The 27,413-nt window shown below is 46.1% G+C and overlaps 1 protein-coding gene across 1 annotated transcript in view; it reads right to left on the bottom strand.

The window, feature by feature from the left end:
* The window catches only part of EPPK1 (epiplakin 1), a 174,698-nt gene that overhangs the window by 100,213 nt on the left and 47,072 nt on the right, over nt 1-27,413 (bottom strand). The window contains exon 2 of the mRNA XM_085604598.1: nt 9,230-9,373. The gene's annotated coding sequence lies outside the window, so the exon portion shown is untranslated. The remainder of the gene's footprint in view (nt 1-9,229; nt 9,374-27,413) is intronic.

Genomic DNA, 27,413 nt, shown 5'->3' with positions numbered 1-27,413 from the left:
ATCTTTTGTTGGTGTACCTGTCGTCTACAGGCTATTGCCCTATTCCCACAGTCTATTAGCCCAGCTGGTGCTACTCGCTTTTGTGGAAGTTATGACCATCTACAGCTTCCTTTCTCTATCTAGCCCCTTTTTAGGTCTCGAAAGGGGGCTGCCGCTTGCACCCGTCGCATCTTGTAAACAATGCAGGGAGGAGCCTAGAAGGGGCCGATTTTCTGCAGATCTGGTGGGACAGCGGCAGTGATATCCTCACGTTATCGTAACTCTTCGCTTTTGAAACAGATGTGGCACGATGTATTGAGGGGGCCTGAGACCAGCGAGTCACCTCCTAGCTGGTAAGATAGTACAAAGTGTTAAAATGCCCGGCGCTGGCTTCCTTTGCTATTTGCCGAATTCAGTCGCATGAGGGAAGAGTCAATTTTTGTACGCCCGAGGTCGGCAAAGCAAGCGAGACTGCCCCCACCCACAAAATTGTTGTCGGACATCCCAGACTCGACTCTCGGACAGAGCCAGCGATTCACTTCGACTTTCTTTGGGTCGCATCTGTTGCTGCCGGCATGTGACCCTGGATGTCAATAGTTCAGTCTAGTTCAGCACTAAACAAGCATTTACAATGCAATGGTCTCGGCATTGGTAAAATTAGAGCTATTGGCATTGCTCATGATATTATTTTTGTTTATGTTTTTGTTTTTAAAACATTTAAAGAAACAGCATTGTCATGAGCAATGCCAATAGCTCTAACTTTAACAATGCCGAGACCGTTGCATTGTAAATGCTTGTTCTAACTTACAGCGTCAAGCAGAAAGAACATGTTTATTTTTTGCACTCCTTAGAAAAGTACAGAAAAATTAGAATCTTTCTGCATGTTCAACAAATTTCGAGCTACTGTAACTTTAAAAAAAAACTGGCTTGTATTGAACGGTTTCTAACATCTTTTTGCAACAAATATCCAACAGAGTTAAGTTTGCACTTAAAGTTCTATTTTTATTCTTCATGTTTGCAAACATGATCTCTCTCTTTCATACGATAGACCTATGCACCACGGTTTTAAGTGGTTTATGGGAAGAGTAATGATGTGACTATATATTATATGGGATAAAGTACATACATGCTAAGTATATTGCAAGTCACCTCGGAGTTCCACAACCTTATATAGGAACTCCACATTCAGCCTCATTCCTCTACATTTCTATGGAACTCTTGCAATATCCCTCTAATGCATGGCAGGGGGTACTTTATCTCATATAATAGTTGGCAGTGATGGATTGTTAAAGCTACATTGTAGTAGGGAAGAGGACGTGTTTCTGGTACAAGAGGTAAGTTGCCTGTATCTGTCATTATGTCGTCAGCAGCCGGCTCAAGCTGCTGGTAGCCATGCGTGGGCTGGTGGGAGGCTGTAGCTCAGGGCAGTTTGCCACGACAAGTAGTCTGGGTCAGATGTTCACCTCCTGTCTGAATTTTATGCGCTCCTGTGTGCTTTGTGTGTTGCTTGGCAGGGATGTAATGTCGGAAATCTGCTGCGCCTTTTCTTCCGCCCTAATTGAACCTAAATGTGCTCAAATACGTAGCATTAAATCTGTGTTTTCCAAGCAGGAAGTGGTTAACCCCGGTGGCTCAGAGGTCTCTGTTATCTTGCAACCCGCGTGAAACAATTCTTGTTATTCTGCCAGTGCAAACAGAGGCTTGTTTGCCCAGAAGAAAGACAGGCCTCACTTTCTCTGCCTGAACTCTGTCCCCATGTGTGGAGGCAGCTGGAGCACGCTCCGGGCTGGACGAGTCTATCCTGGAGGGGTGCACTATTCCAGAGCTGACAATACTCTACCCTGCCTACTGAATTCAATGACTTCTGTCCACACTCCTGGCAGCTCTCTGGGCTGGGCCATTCCATCCTGGAGGGGTGCAGTATTCAAGATCTGTGTATCTGAGAATACTCTACCCTGCCTATTGAATTCAATGACTCTTGTCCCCATGTGTGGAAGGCAGCTGGAGCGCACTCCTGGCTGGACGAGTCTATCCTGGAGGGGTGCACTATTCCAGAGCTGACAATACTCTACCCTGCCTACTGAATTCAATGACTTCTGTCCACACTCCTGGCAGCTCTCTGGGCTGGGCCATTCCATCCTGGAGGGGTGCAGTATTCAAGATCTGTGTATCTGAGAATACTCTACCCTGCCTATTAAATTCAATGACTCTTGTCCCCATGTGTGGAGGCAGCTGGAGCGCGCTCCTGGCAGGGCAGGTCTCTGGCCTGGGCGAGTCCATCCTGGAGGGGTGCACTATTCCCGAGCTGAGAATCCGAGAATACTCTACCCTGCCTATTGAATTCAATGACTCCTGTCCCCATTTCTACTGACTTTCATTTGAAAGCATCCGACCTTATTCCTGCCAATTCATAAATAAATTAAGCACTCTACGTTGTGAGTCGCTACCTAAAGTCTAGAAATACGCAAATAAATATGATTTCCAGGTAAGTACCTTTCTATTTTCCCACTATGCATTTCTCCACCAATTTAAAGCTTCTGGCACCAGACCTTCGTGATCCAGACAGCGGGAAACATTCAAGAGCTGTGAACCTCAACCTGAGAAGAACTGCCTCTCCTGAAAGCTACATTGGTACTTTCAAGTGCCTTTCCATTCCCTGGTATTCCTACAATCATGATCAGATCTCTGATATGCATTGCCATCAAGCACTGACGAGAACTTTGTTAGCAAAACTGTGTCACAAACCCGGGAGTTGTTAGTCGGATCAGCAGAGCCAGGACTGGAAGTGAGTGTTGCAGGTAAATAGCTTTCCTTTCCCTCAGCGTGAGTGCCATCGCCTGCTTTCAGCTCTTGCTTATTCTGTGTGGTCAGCCAGACCCTTGACCTCAGTGAGACACAACAGGAAGTAATCAAGAGATACACATATGCCTGAGAGCCTTTGTTACAGGTAAGTAACGGCCCCATCCCCTTCCAAGGGTTCCTTAAAATGAACAGCTCGGGAATATCCCATGCCATCAGGCCCTGGCCCCAGACCTCTGAGCCGGACACCTGCAAACATTTAATAGTTGTGAATCTACTAATAGCTTTGCTTGAGTGGTATGGTCATACATGGTTTGCTTTCCTTTACTTCTACGTGGGCTCCTTTGTCGATTTCCTGTTCACGAGTCTTCTCTACAGTCAAGCAGGGTTCGAGAACTCAGAGACCCAGAAAGCAAGTAGTCCAGAGCTGTGACTCTGGGAACAGCCATGTCTACAAAATTATAACTACAAGATGTAATTCCCCCTCCAAGGATTCCTTCACCAGTGTATAGCTCTATTGCTCCCAGCAAGGACTGGAGATTTCAATCACCTAGATGGCTTTAAATATTCAAAAGGCCTAAATTGGAGAAGTGCTTGGAAACCACCATGTCTACACGAGTTATGTCGTGGCTGGCGTTGTGGCAAAGTGGCGGGATGAGAGGGGGACAAAACAAAAAATAAACAAAGAAGAAAGAAAACTGACCTGAATCCCGCTGCATTGCCGCTCTTCTGGCTCCATTGCAGGCACAGGCTCCCAGACTGCCCGGCAGCCAATCCGGAGGCTGCTCTCACAGCATGCCCTCGATGTGCGCTCCCAGGGAGACTGGGAGCCTGTGGATGCTCTCTCCAACCTGGCAACGCAGCTGGGGTTGGAGAGAGCTTCAGTGCGCATGATGGTTTGGCCGGCCTGCGGCGGCCCGCCAAACCATCATGTGCACTGATAACAGTGGCCAGCATTCCCCTCAGTGCCTGTCATCCCCTGGCCCCGCCTCCATGACTCCATGGTAGGAGAAAAACAAAACAATAAGAGGCTGCTGCTGCTGGCAAGGGGGGGGCATGCTCCTCCGCCATAGCAGAGAAGCCGCCACTGCACAAGAGCTATGCAAGAACCATCAAATATCACTAGGCCTCCCTTTGCATCCCAAAGGAACACAAAAACTCAAGAGCTGCGAATCCTAGAAATATAAGAACACAGAAGAGCCATTCTTTACAGGCAGGTAGCTTTCACTTCTCCAGGAATGGATTCCTTCCCGGACTAGCAGCAATGACACATTTCCCAACCTATAGTTGGGCAAGACTTAAACCCAGTTCCTTCCTGAACTACTGGGCGTATATTCGAGAGCAGTGAATCAGAGATGCTTCCTCGGGCAAGACATATATTTTCCAGGAACTTTTCCCACATTAGTGTGTAACCCTTCTCTGTTTTCTAAGCCTTTGGATGGTCTGTTCTTTGCCCTTGTGGAGAACAGTACCCCGTGTTTCCACCCACCAGAACTGATGTTACAGGTAAGTACCTATTTCTTATCGCTGCTTTAAAACCACAAAGGAAAGCTAGAAGCTGTGGTCATGACATACCACTCCAGAAATGGCTGCCTTCATTGCACTGTCCCTTGTGTGATTTCCAGACATCACTTTGCCTATCTTTTTTTTTTTTTAGAATTCTCTTTATTGAACCATTTCGACTGAAATACATCAATGACATAATAGCAGGCGACATCAATTTCAATCAGGTTAGATTCCTCCATTCCAATATATATTACAAGCATCTTTTCCTGGCGTTTAGGGGGTTCCAATAGCCTCATCCTCAGTTTGCTGGCAAGGTGGGGGACATATATTCCCTCTATACTGGTTCCAGGCTCCCCATATCTTGCTCCACTTCCCGGGGCACCCCCTAGCTACAAACACCGATTTGTCTCTAAACATGCACCAATCTAAATCCTCTTTCCACCTCCCCAAAAGGGGTGCCCGGACGGCGCCCCACAACTGTGCAATGTTCCTTTTTGCGATCATGTACGCCAGCGTGGCCCACTGCTGAGTGTACGTGTTGAGGTCTGTAGGCTCCCAGACATTCAGTAGGCACCTTCGCGCATCCGGCTGCATCTCGATCCCCAACACTGTCCGCATAGTGCGATGTATTTCTCTCCAATACACTTCTATCCGTTGACAGCTCCACAATATGTGGATAAAGGTCCCCCAACTCTCCACACCCCCGCCTACACTCTCCACTTTCCGCCCGTCCCATGCGGACCAGTCCGGGTCCCGTCACATATGTCATATGCAAAATTTTAAGCTGCACTAGTCTCAGCCTGGCCTGGGTCGCTACTACCCTCGAGGAGGAGACCGCCTCTTTCCAGTCTCACTTTGCCTATCTTAATGTAAAAGACTCACAACACAACCCAATTCTGCATGTTGTCCTGACTGGAATCCTGCTACAAAAACTACCCAGTGAACATAAAATGTGTTTGAGCAGATTGGCATCTCTACCACATGTTTACTGCATAACATCTGCCCTGTGACCCCGACAGCATTCCAAACAAGTCACAGCAAACAGTGATGGTACATTTTTCTTGTCTGCTTCCTTGTTACAACGACCACACCCTGGTGCAAAACAAAAAGTGCGGGAATGAAGAATACACAATGGGAACAGCTCTCCTATTCACCAAGTTCAGGAAAGAGGGCAGTCAGCTTTTATGGCTGTGGGTCTATCCCACGAGAGTACAGAGGCCAGTCTGTGAGAAGATGTATGGCACACAAGCAGGTGGCAGTCAGGTGGGCACCCCTGCCTGAGCTATGGTCTCTGCCAGAGGAGCTGGGGTGACATTGCCGCAGAACGTACTAAGAAAAAGATAGGGAAGCCCTAGATACTGTTGAGCCTGGAGTGCCCTTCAAATTCTTGGTGAATTCCCTAAAGTAGAACATGTATTGGGCATGGAGGTGTACTCCGACAGGAGTAAGTTAGCGATCCTCCTCCTGCACCAGCTGGCCGTGGGGGTGCAGGCCTCCTGGCACTGCATGAAAAGACCCAGCCCGTGCTGTGTTTACACACTGAGCCCTGTCCACACCCTGGACATGGCATTCTCATACTTTTTGTGCACACAGAGGAATGCCTGCCCGCCCACAGCCTCTGGTGCCTGACACTCTGGCTGTTTCTTAAAAGCAAGTGTGAGCAGAAGAAACTTGAATAAGTTTCATTTACTCTTTTAGTTGCAAATATCTACATATAGTGAAGTCCAAGCTGGGAAAAAAGGGGACGCATGAAGAGATTTAAAATAAACATTATGGAGAGGATATATACTATATAAATGAAAGGCTTCTCATCTGAAACTTCAGAAAGTTGTTGGAAACTTTCCAACTTTTTTTTTAATTTCATGACGTTTGTTAAGTTAAACAAAAAAAAAAGCAGGGCAAAACTCCCTCTAAAAGTAGGGTTGCAGGAGAACACTCTTCAAACCAGCTATGTTTAGAAGGATAATTCTCTTGAAAAAACTGTTTTTGCAAGATGATATTTTATTTTGCAGATGAAGATTTTAAACTCCACAGAATTTGCAAAAATGTTGGGAACGTAAAATACATCAACTTTGATAGGTTTGGAGTTCCAGGTTTAAACTTTGCTCACCCCTAATGTGAACCCCACAGGATTACAGGCAAGAAAGAGAGGTGTAGAGAGAGGAGACCCATGTGTCAATGAAGGCACTATATAAAGACATACAGGTCCAGCTTTTTGCACAGTGGGCTTAAGTAATGAGTAAGCATTGACTGTGTGAAATGAAAAGCTTGGGAGCACATTTAAATTTTTTCCCTCTGGGGTGTCTCAGTGGTTGTGTCTGAACCATGTCTGAGAATCTCCTGTCTCACCTGAAACAATCGGCCTGTTATGGCTGGAGGGTACTTACTCCAACCCAACCATTACCATCTCAAGTAGACCCCCCAGGGGTCTGAATGTTTTCAGTAAGTGTCTAGGAGTGACATTATCAGATAAAGCCATCTTGCCTGGTCTGTGTGTGGAACAGCCGAACATTCCGTCTTTTTGGGAGGTGAGAAAAGTCAGGTAGGAGCTTGTCTGTCACAGTCGGAGTCTCTGAGTCCATTCACGGCGTGCTTACACAGCCAAGGCAAATGTCATACCCGGGGATGAACAAGATGACCTGATGCACCTGCCCGGAGACCTGAGACATGAGGTAACCTCATCCTGCCCAGCCCTGCACAGCTATGCAGTGCACCAGCCTTCCATCTTGTTCCACAAGGTTGCGGCTCTGCACGCAAGGGAAGTTTGTACCACAGAGCAGCAAGTTAGGGCAGGTTGGAAGACCCGCCTTAAGCCACGACCAGTGGGGAGCAGAAGGAAGCACACTTTGTCGCAAGAGATCAGGCGTGGCAGTAACTGCAGTCAGAGAAGAACTGGAGAATGGAAAGAGGACAGACATATAGAGTCGAGGTGGGATGCTTGAAGATGTGAAGGGGCCAGGGAAGAGAGTGAGGGGAAATTATAAGGAGTTGGGACAGTGAAATGACAAAAGGGTAAAAAAAAAGAAATATGATAAAAGGGAGAATGGCATAAGCAGTAAAAGAAGCAGCAGAACAGAGGCCTGGTAGGGAAAGGAGAAGAGTAAATGAACAGGAGCAATTTAGAGGAGAGTTGTAAGCAGTTAGCGGAAAGGGTGTTATTAAAGGAGGAACTAAAGGAAGAAAGTCGAAAAGCAAGAGGAGTTCATAAAAGGAGAAAAGGAAGAGAGTAAAGGAGGAGAGCCTGTTACCTCATGCCTCACTTACTGTGTCCGGCTAGTAACACAAAGCGTGCAGAAGGTAAATCTGGCACGGAGATGCCCAACCTCACCCTGTACCTCTAGACTAGTCAAGTCAGGGAAGGAACCGCCTGATTAGTTCTTCAGTTTATCAATGCTTAGTTTTAGTGGCATAATCATCATTGGGTGTGAAACAAACCAAAAATAGTCACCGGGAGGCTTGACATGAACGAAAATTGTAGCTAGACGTGCATAAGAATAGTTTTTAAGTGACTTGTGATTCAATCAGTTAGTCATCGCGCTGGCTTAGTCCTTGTGTTTTAAATGCTAGTACTTAATAGCTATGTTTAGCACTAATGGTCCGTGCTTATGTTTGCTACTCATGCTAAGCACTTGTGTTTAGTGCTGGTGGTTAGTTTTGCTGGTAGTGCTTTTGTTTAGTGCAGGGGTCTCCAACTTTTTCTGTAGTGAGAGCTACTTCTGATCAGTGAAAACAATTGTGAGCTCCTGAAGGCCAAGCCACTAGTGCAATGTTACCAGACACCTCCACGCCCAGTTTCATTCAATCCACACCTAATGCCCTTAGAGCCAAAGACTATGGTTTGAGCAAAATACTTTGACTAGGGGCACTATGACAAGCAGCGCTGCCATGTGCAGTGAGAGCGTGGCCTTTGGATATGTATGAACATGTGTGCGTATGAATGGGATATACATGTATGGATGAATGAGAGTCTGTGTTGTATGTACTTTTGGCACAGGGTATACCTTTCGCCATATGTGGCACTGTTACATGTATAATACAAACGTACAACAATTTTTCTAAACAGGAGAAATTCAAAGTGCAGAGGAATGTACTGCAAAAAAATGTTCATAATATGGAAAAAAATCTGCACTTTACATTTCTCCCGCTTGAAAATATGACACCATACCAGCCACTGGGGGTAAGATGCCTGCTGTGTGTAAATGTGACCCTGTGAAATGGGAGAAAATTAAACTGAAGACTTAACCTTATGTGTATAAAACTCATCTTTTAAATTTTCTCCCATTTCAAAGTGTGGCATTTGCAAACAGCAGGCATCTTGCACCAAGTGGCCTGTAGACACGGTGCCATATTTATAACGGGAAAAAAACAGCTATTTGTTTAAGGAGGAATTTAAATTGAAGAAACATGCCTTATACAATATTAAGATGTCATTGGCTTATTTGAAAGTGGAGAAAAACATTGACTTAGTGTTTCATAGAAATATTTTTTATCCACTTTACATTTCTCCCATTTGAAAAAAAAGAGAGTATTTTTCAGTTATAAATATGGCGCAGTATCTACTAGCCACTGGGAGCAAGAGGCCTGCTATTTGTAAATGCAACACTTTGAAATGGGATACAATTTAAATGAAGAGTTAACTTAATGATTAAGTTAGCTCTTCATTTAAATGTTATCCCCTTAAAAAGCATTCCGAAACATAATTTTGTTCTCATGCTCCAGTACTTAGTTGCAAGGACTTTTATTTAAGATTTAAATACCTCAGTGCTTCAGTTCGTCACCTCCGTGCCCCAGCCTTGGTCATACATGTGACTGAGCTCTGCTCATTATCAGGCACCGCCAAATACTGGGAACTACTCTGAAGGTGTCTGGGAGCTACTGGTATCTCGTGATTGGTTAGGGACTACTGAACTACCATTTCCAACCCAGTCCCAGCCCCTTGTCTCACCTGGTTGTGGTGGCTCGTCCTGCCTTCTGATCGAGAGATGGAATCACTGGGTGCCACCTCCAAGCTTCTTGGCGCTTGGTGAGATGCTGTACGTGGAACTCCCCTGCAGACTCGGAAGGCACTGAGAACTCCAAGTGTGCGTTTCTGGAAATGGAAAATACAGGAGGGTAGACCAATTAATTAATCGGTTGATGGGTTTTATGATGTGCTCTAAAGCACAAAAAACATCATCAGAGCAGCCCTCCACAGGAGTGCTCCCTTCATCCGTGCCTGGTGAAGATTATTTACTGTAAAGCAACCCTTGCCAGTACCCTCTTGGTACTGGTGATCGGGTGCACAGGTCTCAACGACGGCAGTTCACAGCCCTGTCAACTGGGCCTCCTTTTTCAACAGAGAAATATTTAGACATAATACATATAGCAGTGGCATATTAATGACTTTTAAACATTTTGTCTGAACATTTATTTTTATACTTCACAAAGTGTTGCCTGTGTGTGAAAATTATTATAATTTTTTTAAAATTTCTGACAAAACCTTTTTGACCCACGCAGAAGTGGGTATTGGATAACAAAAAATAATTCCCTCAAACCCTCCATAAGCAGCATTTCTTACTCACAATATTAATTTTTCAACCTTTGCAAAGCCTGTGAAGTTTTGAAAAAAATAAAGCATTCTTGAAGTGTACTAAAAAAAAATGTGCAACATAAACCTGTAAAAGTTAACTCAAGTTCTAGACCGGAAAGGAATAAGAAACTGGTTATTTCTGTCGCAGTAAACGAACACCCATAATTGCTTATTTGTGCACCTCGGACACTGTTTGTGTTTCACAGGTGTGGTTCACGCTCTCATGTTGCACTAGTAGCCCTCCCGGAATGCATTGTGGTTGACACAGGTGAGATCGCTCACAGTTCAGTTCTTTTGCTTTTCAGTTTACTCAGAATTCAATTACTTCAGCATTTAGGTACTTCCAGAGACAGTCTTTGAAATCTCCTGACATGTGTTTCAAGGTTTTGCCATTCACCATCAAAGAATATTTATTCCTTCCATAGGAGCTCTTACATGATGCTTATGTACAGGGCTTTAAGTGGGATGAAGAAACTGGGGGGTCTCTCAAAGGGGCGTGGTCAATTTAATTAAGGGCGTGGCTTTAAAACACCTATGCTAAAAATCTGTGCTTAGCATAGTGTGCCGCCCGACTTGTATTTTTCTGTTTCTGTCATTGCATCCAGATATATACAAGTAACATCATACCTACAACAAGTCAGAACTATTGGCTTTGTCAATGGTTGTTAGTTTCATAAGATAAATAAGTAGCAACTATGGCTTGTATATAATATTGAAAAAGCTTCCACTTAAAGCCCTGATGACACCACGACAATGTTGCTGCTCCTGAGTTTCAAAGAGAGAAGGGAAATCTAGAGAGAAAATAACTCTTTAAAGGATTTCTCTTCCCCTACAATGCTCACCTGGCAAGACTTCATGCCGTAACTTCTCCACTAGTGAGAAGTGAGTAGTGTGAGCAGCACACATCCATGTGCCTACTGTCACTACAGTCTGGAAAAAAACGGACTGCCTGTGCCAGGGCACAAAACAGAGCCCGATAGAGACACGTTTCGAGGCCTCCTTTAAAAAACTGCTAGTGCTCAGACCCGGTGAGACCCGGCCCACTTAAAGCCCTGCTTATATATATATATATATATATATAACAACAGTGAAACAAAGTGTGTGCGTCCCGCCGAGGGCAACAAGCAGGTGGCATGCCTCCTATTCTGACGTAGCCCATTTGAACTCTTCATGAGTGTGGCTCGTGTTTTCACATGTTGCACCAGCCCCTCTAGCCCCCCCCAGTGCATTATGGTAGATACAGTTCAATGGAATCACATTTAATGTATGTGGCCGTTCAGTTTATTCGCATTTCCCTGCCCCTTCGGAAGCAGCCCTGGGCTGTGTCTGGATTGGTTGCCACACTTAGGATAGTGTCACGCCTTAGAGCCTGGGTCCAGCAGCGCCCTCTGGTGGCCTCTGAAGTTTGCATCCTGGGTTGGACTGTTGAAAAGCTAGAAGAACTCTACGCAGGTTTGAGCTAGCGAAGTTGGGTGAAGGTAACTGCTGCCTTCGCTTGCTGAGTCTGGGCCATGAGGAATATATAGTATCCCTGCCCTTTGCATAGAGGAGTAACGTGTAGGGCCAGGTTGTTCTTCACATAAATTGACACACCTCCAGAGGTGTGGCCCCCTAATTGTGATGCTATTGCATATGATTCATAAACAGTGTAGTCCAGCCATGAGATAGTTTGCAGAGCCCAAGTTTCTTGCAGAGCAACAATGTTGTAGCTCATCAGGTGGTGAATTGTCATCCTTTTGTCTTCACCCATCTAGAATCAAACGTGAAGCAACTTTGAGTAAAATGCTCCCAGCTATGAGGGACCTTCTCTCCCAAATGATCTGCAGTTAATAATGGAAGATTTTAATGCCAGCATCATGGATTCAGACTTGGATTCTTCTTTAACTTCATTGGATGATCAAATGTGGGCCATCCCGGATATAAGTTGTCAGTATCAACGGAATGATGGGCATGGTACATAAGTAGCAGCTTATCTAGATCAATTAGGCCTTCTCATTTTGAATGGAAAATCTCAATCTGACTCATCTGCTGCCTACACGCATGTTTCGTGCTTCAGAATGGCCACAGTGGACTACATCTGGGTCTTGATCGCTCACTTTCATTCAGTCTAGAAATAAGTAGAATTTTCATTGGCAAGCGACCACGCTATCCTCACGTGCGAAGTGCCTCTCTCACAATGCATTCGCCCTGCAACCCTTCCGAGTGGGAAAGAAGATAACTTATAACCAGTAAAAAAAGGTACAGTGTACTATGGGTCACCTGGGAATGATCGGCGAGACGGTGGACCATTTCCTGGATAAATGAATACAAGTATGAAGCAATCCACTGACCGCAATATCATGGGAAACGGTAGTGGAAGATCTAAGAGAAAACTTAGCCACCAGGACAATGCCTGGGCCATATAAAACCTCACCAAAAACCTAATGCCTTATCGAATATAAACAAGCAATAGTGAAAATAATACGCAAGTTAAACGTACTGCGTAGACGCACCCATGATAACATCGAATACAAATCCCTCCAAGGGAAGGTATTGACTTCTCGCAAGAAGTACAGGAAAGCAAGATTCACCTACATGATGCTGAAGGAAGAGCAGTATTAGAAAACTGCGCACAAAATCATAAAATCACAAGACCAAAGGAAATTTTGGATTTGGATGAATAAATGTGTCAGACTGGACCAACCATCAACTTCCACAAACATTGCAAGGCCCACATTAAAGCACTCTACGTAAAGCCCCTCATTGACAAACAGATCGGATGCCACAGTATGAAGCATGTCAACTCTCATATAGAAACAGAGCCCACCACAAACATAACACCTACTCAAGTCACTTCATTAAAAAAATGCTCCCAGGGGGCGCCCGGTCCAAATGGCATTCCAACAAAGATGTACAAAGACTTGGTGCAAAAATGGGCTTCAATTATGGCTCCTCTATTCAGGGAATGCAGAATGGGTGGATCTATTCCGGACTCTTGGCGAGGCTCCCTGCTCGTCCCTATCCACAAAAAAGTCACTCGATCCAGTCCCGAAAATTACTGGATGATCGCACTCCTTGATGTTGAAGGGAAGTGCTATGCCAGTACCTTACTTCAAGAACTGACCACTTGGGTGGAAAAGCGCAAATTGATCCTATATACCCAAACTGGTTTTCAAAAGGGCTGTCACATTGAAGATGACCTGGTTTGCCTAACCCACATGATTGAGGATGCGCTTGTATTAAAAGGAAAGTCGGTTTATTTAGGGTTCATTGACTTCCAAACAGCATTCAACAGTGTGGCCCGCCCGAAATTATGGTAAAAACTAAGCAACTGGGGCATTCCACAATCCTTATTAAATGCTTTTATCACCTTGTACTCTGATACCTGGGTGAAAATAAGAGTTTCCACCGGATGTTCCACGACCAACAAAATCATGACCAACAGAGGGCTGAAGCAAAGGTGCATATTGGCCCGATTACTTTTTAATTTGTATCTAGCAGACCTGCCAGAGTGGCTGGCAGATACTTGGGCATTTCCAGCCAAACTTTCCTCCTTGACCAAACCCCGGTGGGTCTCCAGAGGCTCCTCACCTCACTGGCCTCATATTGCAAGATAAACTCTCTAACCATCAACATTGCAAAAACAAGTGGTGATAGTCTCAAAGCAACGCGCAAGAAAAGGTTTCTGAAATACTGAAGGAAAATCTATAGAGGTAGTGGCCGCATATAAGCATTTGGGAGTCTGGATAGACCACAGGGGAAGATTGGCGCCGCACATCACTGCAATGCAGGGAGTGGCCCGCTGCCTAGAGGGGGCATTCTCAAGAGTAAGGAAAGCCTTGAGTATGCCGGAATTATCACCGTTAATTCATGTAATAGGTGCCAAATTCTTGCCGACAGTGGCCTATGGCGGAATGATTTTTAAAGACAAAATGTACACATGGTTAGACAGAGTGCAATCAGCTTGCTTCCGCAGATTGTTCTGTCTCCCATACTCGACCTCTCATGCTCAAATCCGCATGGAATTCAACCTGTCATCTCAACATTGGATGCTGAAAGCAAGATTTGTTGCTTACTGCTTAAAAACAAAAAATTCGAGACCATACTTTAACCTCTTCGACGCCGATGACGGAACGGTTCCGTCATGCACGTCGGTTGGGCTGTGCTTATGACGGAACCGTTCCGTCATGGCCCCGCCCGCGCTCAGATCTTTCAGCACCGCGCGGGAATCCGCGCAGCGCTGAAGAGGTTAAAAAGCCAAATCTGGTCACTGATAAACAAATCAGGGTCCACCTGGAACAGATTTTTAACGCACTCTTATGAAACCCAATATAGTCCTAGGAATTTGCACAACCGTTCACCTACATTTTTCCTACCTTGAGCTACACAACGGCTCTGATATTGACCTTTTTCCTAGTTAGGTGCCGAATAAATGTTGTATGGTTTTCTTCGAAAACTAGCCACATTTATTATGCATGAGGATTCTTAGTATCACAGCAGGAGTACCATCTTCTGCATAATAACTCTGTACAAAAGTCACCACTATCATCATCCTTGGCCGACAGGCCCACAGTACCATGACACAGCAAGATAAAACCCCGGAGGGTACCTTGCGGGTATATAAGAACCACATCTTTGCTGGGCAAACCAGAGGAGAAGCTTCCATGCTGACACGGGACGCTGAAGTCCCTGCCCACAGACACTCCACCACGCATTGGTCTGACATCCCTCGCGGGGTCTCCAACTCGAGACCAAGGCGGGGTCCTTTGTTCTCTACCATCAGGTAATGGGGTTGGCTCTTTCCTAGGGTGATTCTTGGCTTTACACCTACATATGTGCTAGGTACACTTAGGTATACTCAGGTACACTTAGTTAGGGTTTGTATCTTAAGAGTACGCATGATTACTGCCATGTATCTATATACCTGCATATATTCACTGAATTCTACCTTTTAATTACTCTGTTGGTGCTTATAATCGTATATATCTGTTTCTGTCTAATGGTTGTCGCAGCACACTTATTTTATACTAGAATTACACTGGTTCAATAAATGCTTATTGAAAATGTCCCCTCCGTTTATTCTGTGTATCTCTCTGTGAGCACGAGTGACTGAGCGAAAAGTACTGTACTGTTTCCACGATCTCTGAGGGGTTCGAGAGTTGTCATGTTCGATGGTTGCCAGAAACTATTCACTCCTTGGTAAGGTTTTGGGGCTTATAGTGGCACTGTGAGCTAGCAGATCTACAGACTAACATATCCTTTGGGGGTGCCTGGAATCAGTCTGGACACCAATCCCTTGGTTTATGTTGTCTAAGAGCACAGATCCTATATAGATTTGAAGGCTCTGACTCACTGCCCCCGGAGATCAGTAAACTGCACTGGCTCTGACTCACTGTCCCTGGAGATCAGTAAACTGCACTGGCTCTGACTCACTTCCCTGGAGATCAGTAAACTGCAGTGACTCTGACTCACTGTCCCCGGAGTTCAGTAAACTGCACTGGCTCAGACTCACTGTCCTCTGAGATCAGTAAACTGCACTGGCTCTGACTCACTGTCCCGAGATCAGTAAACTGCACTGGCTCTGACGCACTGTCCCCTGAGGTCAGTAAACTGAACTGACTCTGACACACTGTCCCCTGAGATCAGTAAACTGCACTGGCTCTGAATCACTGTCCCCTGAGATCAGTAAACTGCACTGGCTCTGACTCACTGTCCCCAGAGATCAGTAAACTGCACTGGCTCTGAGTAACTGTCTCCTGAGATCAGTAAACTGCACTGGTTCTGAGTAACTGTCTCCTGAGATCAGTAAACTGCACTGGCTCTGACTCACTGCCCCTGGAGATCAGTAACTGCACTGGCTCTGACTCACTGTCCCCAGAGATCAGTAAACTGCACTGGCTCTGAGTAACTGTCTCCTGAGATCAGTAAACTGCACTGGTTCTGAGTAACTGTCTCCTGAGATCAGTAAACTGCACTGGCTCTGACTCACTGCCCCTGGAGATCAGTAACTGCACTGGCTCTGATTCACTGTCCCCAGAGATCAGTAAACTGCACTGGCTCTGAGTAACTGTCTCCTGAGATCAGTAAACTGCACTGGCCCTGACTCACTGCCCCTGGAGATCAGTAACTGCACTGGCTCTGACTCACTGTCCCCAGAGATCAGTAAACTGCACTGGCTCTGAGTAACTGTCTCCTGAGATCAGTAAACTGCACTGGCTCTGACTCACTGCCCCTGGAGATCAGTAAAGTGCACTGGCTCTGAGTAACTGTCTGCTGAGATCAGTAAACTGCACTGGCCCTGACTCACTGCCCCTGGAGATCAGTAACTGCACTGGCTCTGACTCACTGTCCCCAGAGATCAGTAAACTGCACTGGCTCTGAGTAACTGTCTCCTGAGATCAGTAAACTGCACTGGCTCTGACTCACTGCCCCTGGAGATCAGTAAACTGCACTGGCTCTGAGTAACTGTCTCCTGAGATCAGTAAACTGCACTGGCTGTCACAGTTCCCCGGATCATCAGATACTCAGCACTGGTTTTGCTACAGTATGATAAATTCACTGCCCCTGAGATCAACAAATGCGGCTCACTGGGGTTGGTACCGTGCCCCAGCGTGTGCAGTCACTGCAGTTGCTCTACTGCAGTGGCATAAACTCACTGACACTTGAATTGAGGAAACATAGGGCCTCAATTATGTGTCTTTTACAGTAGGGCAGCGCATCAGGCCTTGCTGCGGCACTGCCCTATGGCAAAAGAAAAGGGCAGGAATGCGCCATACCTGTTAGATATGGCGCATTCCTGTCCTTTTTGCCTGAGGCAGTGCACAATGGGCTGCCGTGCGCCAAAGCAGGCACCTTTGCACCATGGTGCAAGGGTACCTGCATTGCGGGGATGATTTTGAAGCTGCCTCAGGCTTACAATTTCTCGTAAATCAGGGGCAGCGTCAAACAGACATGGATGTTGCTGGGAACGCCCCCAGCAATACCCATGAACGCCCCTTCATGCAGTTTTCTGCATGAAAAGGGCACATATTTATAAGGCCATGAAAAGCCATGCAATGTGACTTTACGTGGCCTTATAAATATGCCAGTGCCACACTGCGCCACCAGAACGTCAAAAAAGTGATGTTTTGGCGCGCAATAGTACATAAGCCCTGCAACAATGACAGAAGCCCTGCTCCAGCATACAAACCATACACTGGGTTTATCTACAGTGAGAGACGCCCACAGTGTGCAGACACTGCACTGGGTTTGGCAGCAATGAGGGATTCCCCACAGTCTGCAGACACTGCACTGAGTTTGTCTGCAGTGAGAGACACTCCAATATCCAGAGACTGGACTGGGTTTGTCTGCAGTGAGAGACGCCCAACAGTCTGCAGACACTGCACGGAGTTTGGCAGCAGTGAGAGATGCCCCAGAGTGTGCAGACACTGCGCTGGGTTTGGCAGCAATGACAGACGTCCCAGAGTGTGCAGACACTGCACCTGGTTCGGCTGCAGTGAGAAGAGTCTTTTGCCGAAGAGACACTATACTCCAAATCTACTGGGTTTTATTGCAGTCAGAGAAGTTCACTGCCCCAGAGAGCATTCACTGTACTGGGCCCTGCATGAATAAAGCTCTGCTCCCAAGGCATGCAGACTATGTTGTGGGGTCCTCTGCAGGGAGAGAAGCGTGCTTAATTTGAGCCAATGGTTTCCAGTGCTTGGTACTAGCACTTAATTGTAAACACTGGCACTTATGACAGTCTGCCACATGGTGGTGCTGTTTTCTAATATAGAGATGCGCAAAAGAGCAGTTGTCTATTAATTTAATACACCTTACAAATGGCTAATATCTACCTTCCAAGCCATTCTTATAGCTTTGAGGGCCTTAAATAGTCTGAATTGTCATACCTAGAGGAGTGTGTTACTTAGTAGTTGTGCTGGCACAGGCAGTGGCTGTTGCAAGCTGCAGGGGCCTCCTGACGAGGGTCACAGTACTGATTTTTTCACAAATTAAGCACTGGAGAAGCCCTGCCCAGAGCATGCAGATATATTACACAAGGAATCCCAGCCAAGGATGGCTTTAGCGCTGGTGCGACAGACTTTCTTCATGTCCCCTACGTGACCTCCTTCTCTGCAAATTCCTTGCCTACCACCCTCCACAATGCCTCTCATCTCTCCATTTACCCTCTCTGACATATATTTTCTTTTCTATAGCTCTAGTCATAGTTCACTCACACATAATTCGGTGATCTGCATGGTACATGCTCTTTGCAGCAGGCATATTAACCCTCTGTGCTACGTTATGATGAATCAAAACTGCCGCTAGACAAAACTCAGATATTTCACCTGCAGGAAAATTATTCACCAGTGTTATCTTACCATTTTTATTGTTGCCTGAAAACTGCTGGACCTACGAGGAACTCTGCAGCAGGTACTTTTAAACCCATGTTATTTTTAAACACAGCCCCTCCCTCACCCAAGAGAATGCCAGGTGTAGCTGCCCTAAAGCCGTCCCTGCCTCCAGCAGGGGAGCATAGCTTAGTCAGTGAGATCCAGAGGGGTGTGAATCTCTGAATTTTAGACAAAAAGGCCACAGGGTGAATAGATGAGATGACAAAGATTGGGTATTGACTGTTCCCAAGACTGATTTGCATTAGGTGGACTTCCGGGACTGATTTAGAGTATGGAGGACAGCTACACCATTGAAACGGCGACAGATGTAAATGTAAATGTCTAGTATATGTAAAGCGCAAACAATTACCTGAAGGTGTCAAGGCGCTCAGGCCGTCGGGAAGATTAAGCGAGCTATTGCCCAGAGTCACATGGTGCTGGGCTGATCTGCTGCCAGCACCAGGGATCGGACCGTGAGCCCCCGGGTTCCGGAGTCAGTTGCCCTGCCCTGTCCACCAACCTCAAAGTCCGCTGGCTTGATTTTGAGTCAGGCACACAATAAGTTATTCACAGACAGAGTAGAATTTACTCCATTAGTGTAAAACCTCCAGCAACGGGCCGATGGAGTAGTACTGTCAGAGGTAGGCCATCCAACCGTCCACCCTCTGTAGAGTTGATAGTGGGATGGGCGATTTTTAGGTCTCGCCTTGCTATCGCGTAAGCGATCGCCAAGCAAGACTATAGTAAGGGGCATTTAAAAGTGCTCCGAAAAGCGGATTGCATGGCGAGCACGCGCACAATCACGCACATCGTGCCTCCATGCAATCCGTTTGGCATCGCACTTCAAAGGGTCCGCTCCCCTGCCTGGAATACGCTCCCCCGCCCCCGCCAAGCGCGCGCCACGCTCCGCCGGGCTTGTCTTGTTTTACATGGACGCTCTCTGCTTCACTTTTTGTAAGAGTTGCTTGGTTTGTTATTAGTCACCTAGCGGAGGGATGCCCGTGCTGCACGCTCATCACTTGGATCAAAGTGGTGGTCAGCAGACCAGGATTTTGAATTCAAGCAGTGCCGACTCTGCCATTTCCCCAAACGTTTTGCCAAACGTATTTACCATACATGAAGCGCTGGGACTCTGCTGTATGTTTGGCAACTGGCACGGTGGAGAGATGCCATTGCTGTTTGTCTGTCAAAATAGAAGTGTTACTCAGGGCTACTGTAGGATACGTGAGTGTTTCTCTCCTTCCCCGCCCTCGTTGGTTTTGTATTCCCTTCGTTGTGGTTTTAAGGGAACTGTTCAATCCTCTGTGTCCGCCCATTAAATTTCTAATCACCTAAACCATAACCATGGGACTAAGGTACTTTTAAATGTTTTCGCGAATTGCAGAGTATATACTAATTTTTGACTGCTGAAAACAATAACAATTGTATTCGTACTTCACAGTGGAGTATAGACAGAGTAAGAATTGTATGGTTTTTACTGCACCTTTTAATCTCCCACGTGGAATTGTGTGTGGAGTGGACTGAGCATGGGAGGGGTCGTATGTGCAGCACTCAGCAGTGGAGAAGCTCTTTTCCCAAATATGCAGGGGAGTAGATTTGCAGCAAGGCAGAGTCAGTGTTTTTTAAGGCAACCAATGCAGTCCGGGCAGTGGGCACTCCTCCACTCTCAGGAGTATGAACTCAGCTCAGGCAACTCTCCGGAGGTCTACCAAAAGTCTCCCAACATTCCCTTTTTATTACGCTGCTCACTCACTTCGGTCTGCAATAAACTCTGGCCTGGGGCAGGTATTATCCGACTGCTGAAACGATATGGACGGGAGCTTTCCTTTTTGCTGCTCTTTTACAATTCTGTTTGCGCATGTCTATCTGACATCAGTACAAAGAGCCCTTTTGGGAGTGTAAAATGACCACTATTTTAGTTTCCTATTCGTAAAGTTTCTGTGTGTGAAAACCTCCCATAGTGCGTTCTAGGGTGGTAACGCCCTCAGCGTTTGTGAACACCCACACGCTTACATGTCTGGGGTTATTTCAAACCAGGGCTTTAAGTGAGATTAAAAAACTGGGGGGGGGGGGGTCTCTCAAAGGGGAGTGGCCAATGTAATTATGGCGTGGCTTAAAATCACGTAAACTAAAAATCTGTGCTTAGTATAGTGTGCCGACCGACTTGTATTTTGCTGTTTGTCATTGCATCCAGATATATGATACAAGTAACATCATATCTACAAGTCAGGACTATTGGCTTTGTGAATGGTTGTTAGTTGCATAAAATATACATGCAGCTAGTATGGCTTGTATATAATATTGAAAAATCTTCCACTTAAAGCCCTGGTGACACCACCACAACGTTGCTGCTCCTAAGTTTAAAAAAGAGAAGGGAAATCCAGCGAGAAAGTGACTCTCTTGAAAGGATTTCCCTTCTCCTACAACTCTCACCTGGCATGACATCATGCCATGACTTCTCCGCTAGTGAGAAGTGAGCAGTGTGAGCACACGCACATCGATTGTGCTTGCTGTCACTGTAGTCCCTAAAAAAACGGACCGCCTGTGCACAAAACAGAGCCTGATAGAGACCCATTTCAGGGTGGGAAAGCATTGCGATCACCAAAAAGTAGTGGGGTGTCGCAGAAGAGGTTCCTCCATTGGAAATATTTTTTTTTCAGTGGTGGAAATAAAGTTAGTGCGTGTGTTTGCACTTGCTCTGTTATTTTCCACGTGCAAAACAATAAAGCTGTATATTTAGTTTGCATCATGCGATTCATTTGGAATGAGGTAGCAGATTGGGATCGGAGGACTGCAAACATGGCACCCTCTGTGACCTGGAGGTATTCAATAATCCAACTGGGCACGTGACTTCCAAGAGGCCCAGTGTTGAATGGGACACGTGCAGCCAGCCGTGGCTTTCCAGGCAGGATCACTTTGCATGTGGACCCTGCGAGTTTCTCTGGTTGGATTGACTTGTGTGAGCCCATCATAGGTGCTCCGCGTGTTTGTTCTTGTCCACAGCATAAGACTCTGTTGAACTAAGGTTACAATCAATATCCATCTCCACGTAAAGCAGACCGAGGCCCAGGGCATGGCTCCTGCCCCTCTCAAGCTATAGAGAAAGAGCTGGTGGCACTTGAGGAGCCCTGTCCGAGTAGCCTACTCTACCAATGGCCTCTTGCCAATGTCTGCCATGCCTGGGTGCTTTGTGTCTAGAGTTAGGTACAGTGTGCCTGGAGGGTGATCTGGTGTCCTCTCTAAGGACATGCCGTCTGAAGAACAGAAAAATCACTACCACTGGCTCTGCTACTTGGAAGTTTTGCCTGCACACCTCCCATGCCATAAAGCTGATAGCAGCTCAGTGTAGCTGTCTTTTGTGAGGCCCAATGCACCCCTGTGGCCATCTGTGGCCTGCATTCTTGTTCTGTGTCAACAAATGTCTAAACAAAAAAGAACACAGTTTCCTTGTTCCAGAAGTGAGCAGTGGCAAAATGATGCATACATATAAAATGTGTCGCTAACTGGAAGATTTCAACTGATGTAAATATTTGTCATCAGTTACCCGACACCTCACACCAAGAGTACATTTAAGCTACCTTTACGTGCACATGTCCACATTTCTCGTGTATTCACACACGCATTGTGTACTTGGTGTGGAAGTGCAGTTTGCAAGCCACCCAGAGTGGTTGTTGAAGTCCAGTCGTGAGCCACCGCAACAACCAGTGGTCTGGCCTTCATTAGTATAGTAGGTGCAGGGGCGCCGGCGCAAGTAGCCCACTTCACCCCAAATATTTCAGGTTTTGGTGACAAACAAGGAGATTCGGGGCCCCTGCTCCTTTCTTGCGTCAAGGCCCTTGGTACCCTTGCCATATCACTGTCAACAACATAGACACATAACATAGGTGACAATAACATAAAACTGTGTTCTGAGACGCTTTCGTCCTAGGTCTGAGAGGTACCTGATCTGCAGAACTATTTAAATGGGGGTTGGGCTAACCAGTGAGCACCCTATCCCAAGTTGCATCCCTGCAGATTGTTAGTAATTACAGATAAACAACAAAAGCTTTATCAGTGGAGTTCTTCAACTGTCCGCTACCTTGCTATTTGGATTACTTCCACTGGCTAGTCTGTCTGGAGGCTTATCTGTCATCTCCTCATCTATCCATGTACTTTATTTTGCCCCTTTGCCTGGATCTGTCCATATTTCATCACACCAGGCCATCAAAGTTGTCTTTGCTTTTGGGGGACCTGAACTGATGCAACCTTCTTAATGCTGCTGTGTGATATACTCCTGAATACAGACCCAGGCCTTCTTAAATACCTCAGAGTCTCCACTTCACTGCATCATCGTATTTCCTCACTTATTGCATGGGAATCGGGGCTAAATGTATTCTGGACATATTAAGACTGGTTTTCTGCAGTGTCACAGGCATCATATCCTCACAAACAACAGTGTCCCTGGCCTACTAATTAAACAAGCATTTGCAATGCAATAGGTCTCGCATTTTAGAAACTTTGACCTATTGGTATTGTAAATGACAATGCCTTTTATTATTGCAGGTTTTTTAAAACACATAAAAGGCATTGTCATTTACAATGCCAATAGCTCAAAATCTCGCAATTGCGAGACCTATTGCATTGCAAATGCTTGTTCACTATTCTTCACTGCTAGGTATGTTCTGGCAATGAGGGACAGTAAAAAATGAAAAATGACCCCAACACCATGGGAGAAAACTTACATTGTGTGAGAGTCATTAGAATTTCTAATTTTCAAAAACAAACTCCTGCTTTGGGAGTTTGTTTTTGATAAATAAAAAACTTTTGGAAAAGTTTGACAGCTAGGCCAGCTGCCATGTTTGATGGTGCTGTCCGTCAAACGTTTCCTACATTGACAGGAGCTGCCATGAGGGCGGGTCCTGCCGATGTATAGAGATACACGGTACTGGCGAGCGTCTCTAAATTTGTCGGGCAGAGAAAAGGAAGTAAAGTCTTCCGCTGCCTCGTCTGCTTTTACTCTGTCTGCCAAATCCCACATCAGGCCCTCTGTCTAGAGTGGCACATTGGGCGAAAAGTGATGGTTTGGAATGCTAGCCCGAGTGAATACCAGTGGCTAGACTATTTGCAAGCCCCTGTACGATCACCTTTTGGGTATTCGATTGCCAGTAGTATACCCTGAAATCTGAGACTGAGCAGCTTTCCAAGCCTACAACTGCCAATGTTTGTGAATTCTAAAAAGTCGTTCATTTTCATACATTCAAGAAATACTTCTTTGGGTGAAGATTTGATACTTTTTTGGTGATCCCGAGCCAAAAATGAACAAGTTAAAACCTCTTAGTAAAATCAGATTAGCAAGAAAAACCAAAACAAACATAGCAGACATGACTCAGGCCCCCCAGACACAACTACGAAGCCAGTAATGCATTTATTTGGGGGGGGGGGAGGTCACACCCCAAACACTCCCTATAAAGCTTCGCCCCTACCCTTCAGATGGGGAATGCTGCTGTGGCATGCTCGTCTGTGGAATCTGTCAGCACCCACCTAAAGCTGAAACACCCAACTGCAGGAAAATCAAACAGAGAAAACACATGTGCGGGCCCGGCTAGCCCATATACCACCAACCCCCAGGGCCGAGAGTTTCATCACACTGAGGCATTGACAGCAGAGCTTTGTGTGTGTTGTCATAGGGAGGGGGCAGCTTGTTGTTTTTAAAATATGTTTGGGATTCCTGCAGTGACCCACCTAGGGTGTGTTTGAAAAGGACAGTGTGATCATTTGACACCGGCAGGGCAGTAGCTTTACGCAATGGCCCACACATGGGAACCCATGAGTAGGATGAAAGGGGAGACATGGCTCTTGTAAGGCTGCTGTCCATCCTGGGGCCGCACAAAACTAGAGGGTCTGGTGGGAAGTTTAAAGATCAAAATGTGCATTCATACCCCAAAACAAATTTACAACACACAAAAAGGTGCACAAGATCAAAGAGGTTGCCAATCATAAAGGTGGTTAGTTTCTTTAACTCACATTAGAAAAACTATTTTTTTAGGACTAAGACCCTCACCCACCCTTATGTGGCATGCTTCAGCATTGGGTCTCTCTTCTCACTATGAGTGTCACTTCAATGGTGTGGGTTACTATTTCCTTCTCAAACTGCAGGAGAAGGGAGAAGCTCATAGGAGTGTTGTGTAACACAGAGGTGGTATCCCTTTGAGAGCTGGGTATGGGTGAGATCTGCAGAGTATGCATTGATTGTGAGAAAGAGCCAATAAAATACCATATGGTGGACTAATAGAGAGCTTTATTAGACGTCCCCATTAGGCAGATTAAACTCAGAGAGGAGTGTGAATATCTTCAATTGAACTAAAGTAGCCAGGTCAACATGTTTCTGCCCATCTCTTGGCCCTATCAAGGGGTTCTGGGCATTTATCAGGACAAATGTATAGGAAGGCACTCTTCCAAATAAAAGCTAATAAACAAAGAAAACGTATGTATACTTATGGTGTCAAAGACAATGGCCCACAATTGTGTGGTATAGGTCCACCGTCATCATCACCTGTAAAAAAAAAAAATACAGAACCAAGGAAAAACAAAAATGATCTCATAATTAAGGAGCCAAGTCTGCAAACGACCAGTAGTTCACAAATAATGTCTTGCGTGCTCCGTTCGCACATATGAGGAGAGGAGTGCCGATCGATGGAAGATCCAAACAACTTGTCGTGGACTTGAACACTTGACCTAAATTCACTGAGTAATGAGATATTCGTGGTGACTAATTGAAGTCAGTCTTTCCACAGGAGACTATAATGAGTCCAGAGCGATTATTCATTATTTTTCTCCTACTTGGCTCTACCCTCTGATTGCAGTCTCTGGTGAGGCCTGCAGATCGTCCATTCAATCTTTGGACTGTGTTGAGGCAAGACACAAAGAGTTACTTTACAGCCCAGTCAGTAACCCATCTTACGCAAACTGTGCTTCTCCGAAAGACTCAGACATGGAGCAGCGGCAGCTGATGGCGGGTGGGGAAGGAACAGGGGACGGGACTAGGATGAAAAAAGAGAAAAAGGCTAAAAGAACTTACCGTCAGCCGCATCGCACTCTTCTGCTACTCTGCAGACAGGCTCCCAGAATCCTGATGCCGCTCTCATGCTTGAGAACAGCTTCAGGTTTAGCATGAGTGCCCTGGATGTGCCCCCCCAGGAGACTGGGAGCCTGTGCCTGCTGTCTCCAGACTGGCAACTTAGCACGGGTTGGAGACAGCTTCAGTGTGTTCTGAGACGGCCGGCCAAACCCACATGCGCACTATAGGTAGTGCACCTCCCACTCCCCCTCAGGGCCTGTCATCCTTTGGCCCCGCCCCCAAGACTTGAGTCAGCACACTTACAAGAAAAACAAAATTATAATAAAATGGGTTTAAACCCTGTTTTATTATCGTTTCATTTTCAAGTTTTTGAGGGTGCTGGTAAGGGGGTCATGCCATATCGGAGGAGGCACCGCTGACACAGAGGCAGGACCTTGGGGGTACAGAGCCCGAAGTTCTGGAACTCATAAGTCTCCAGGTTCACCACGTTTCAACTACATTCTGATCAGAAAAACTCTTGAAAAGAAGAGCCCCTCAAGAGAGCGTGCCACTAGACGTAGACCTCGCCAAGCAAGATGTGTGGCCGAAGAATGCAGTTTTCAGGCAACTACCCTCAGCTGATTACATGGACAAGACTTCCTGTACTTCTGTTTAATGTGTATTTTTTTTAAAGTGCTGCAGAAAGCTCACAAGGGTACGTGGTACTATATGACACTACAAACTAATGAAATAAATCAGTCCATTTAATTCATTCATCACTAGGGGCCATATTACAGAAGGTGCCCTTGGGGCACAACGGGCATTTGCGCCTACATTGCACTTCCCCGGGGCACTTTGGTATTATAGAAGGGGCGCAGACGCTTGTGCGTCTACTTCTATAATACCGATAGCGCTGGAACACTTAATGCGCCAGTGCTACCTTCAGAGGGCGTTCCTTCATTTGCACAGGGGTTGGCCCTATGAAAATGAGGGGATTCCTTTGGCTCTTCGCCCACGCCATATTACAGACGCGGGCGCAGAGTCAAAGAAGTCCTCAGAAGGCGCATTGACAGTGCCCCATTTTAAAGGTGGCACGCTGTTAGTGCGCCTCCTGACAGCAACCCTCTGCAGGGGGTAAATGGAGTCCCATGGACCACCCAGACATTCCCTTGCAGGCGGGTGCAGTCACTGCACCCGCCTGCAAGGGGGTCTCTAAACCCCTTTGAAAGTGCAGGTAAGTGCCGCCTGCACAGTGAAAACACAGAGCAGCTGCTTTGTGTTTTCACATAAATGTGCTGCCCTGGGGGCAGTGCGAGTTCTCGGCTGCCCTGGAGGCAGCGCATTTACCATCATGGGGCGCATTATCACTGTTTGCGCCCGGCGCACCTTTTGAAAGGTGCGCCGGGGGCAAACAATGATAATGTGTAATACGGCCCTTGTTGTCTTCCGATCTGTTTCCTATGTTTCCCACCATAGTGGTTAAATCTAAGTTGCTAGCTTGTCCTAATGTAACCTGGGCTTGTTTTGTAATCTGTGCCAGCTTTCAGAGCCCTGGTCATAGCTTCCAAGTGGTATATCCTGCCAGTCCTCGCGCTTACTTAGAAAAACAAAAAAAGTGATGGGGTAATTTTTGAATTAATCTCAGCTAATGGTATTTACTCAGACTGCACTCCAGTCCTTGGTTTTTGTCCACATTCCATTCCATTGTTTTTTGCTCACATTCCAGCCCTTGCTTTTTTGTCCGCTATGCCCTTGCTTCTCAGTGAGGTGCAGCATGAGTCAATGGCTTAGCTTTCAGCCAACAGCGCTTAGCATGCTCGGATTATAAATCTATAATTATGAAGGTGGAACTCTGAGTGCTGAAGTTTCCCAGGTCCATGCATGAACAGCTCAACCAGTCCAAGATTTGCTATTAATTCTGGGACTTGTCCTGATTTTGCCATTATAAAATCAGGACTACCAGCCCCAGAATGCAAAGCAAGAATATTGACTGAATAGGCTTCTGGTGTATGGCATGAGAATTTTAAGAGAGCTGGAGACTACAAATCCTAGGGAGCACAGTGTTATTGGATAAACTTTAGCACGTGCCAGCATATGTTGGTGGAAATTGGTGCAAGCGAAGACTTCAATTCCCATAATGCACTGAATTTAAGATGGACGCTCAGGACCAGTT

The sequence above is a fragment of the Triturus cristatus genome, chromosome 5_1 (assembly GCF_964204655.1).
Source record: "Triturus cristatus chromosome 5_1, aTriCri1.1, whole genome shotgun sequence".
Taxonomy (NCBI): Eukaryota; Metazoa; Chordata; class Amphibia; order Caudata; family Salamandridae; genus Triturus; species Triturus cristatus.
This window is presented reverse-complemented; position numbering and strand designations above follow the sequence as displayed.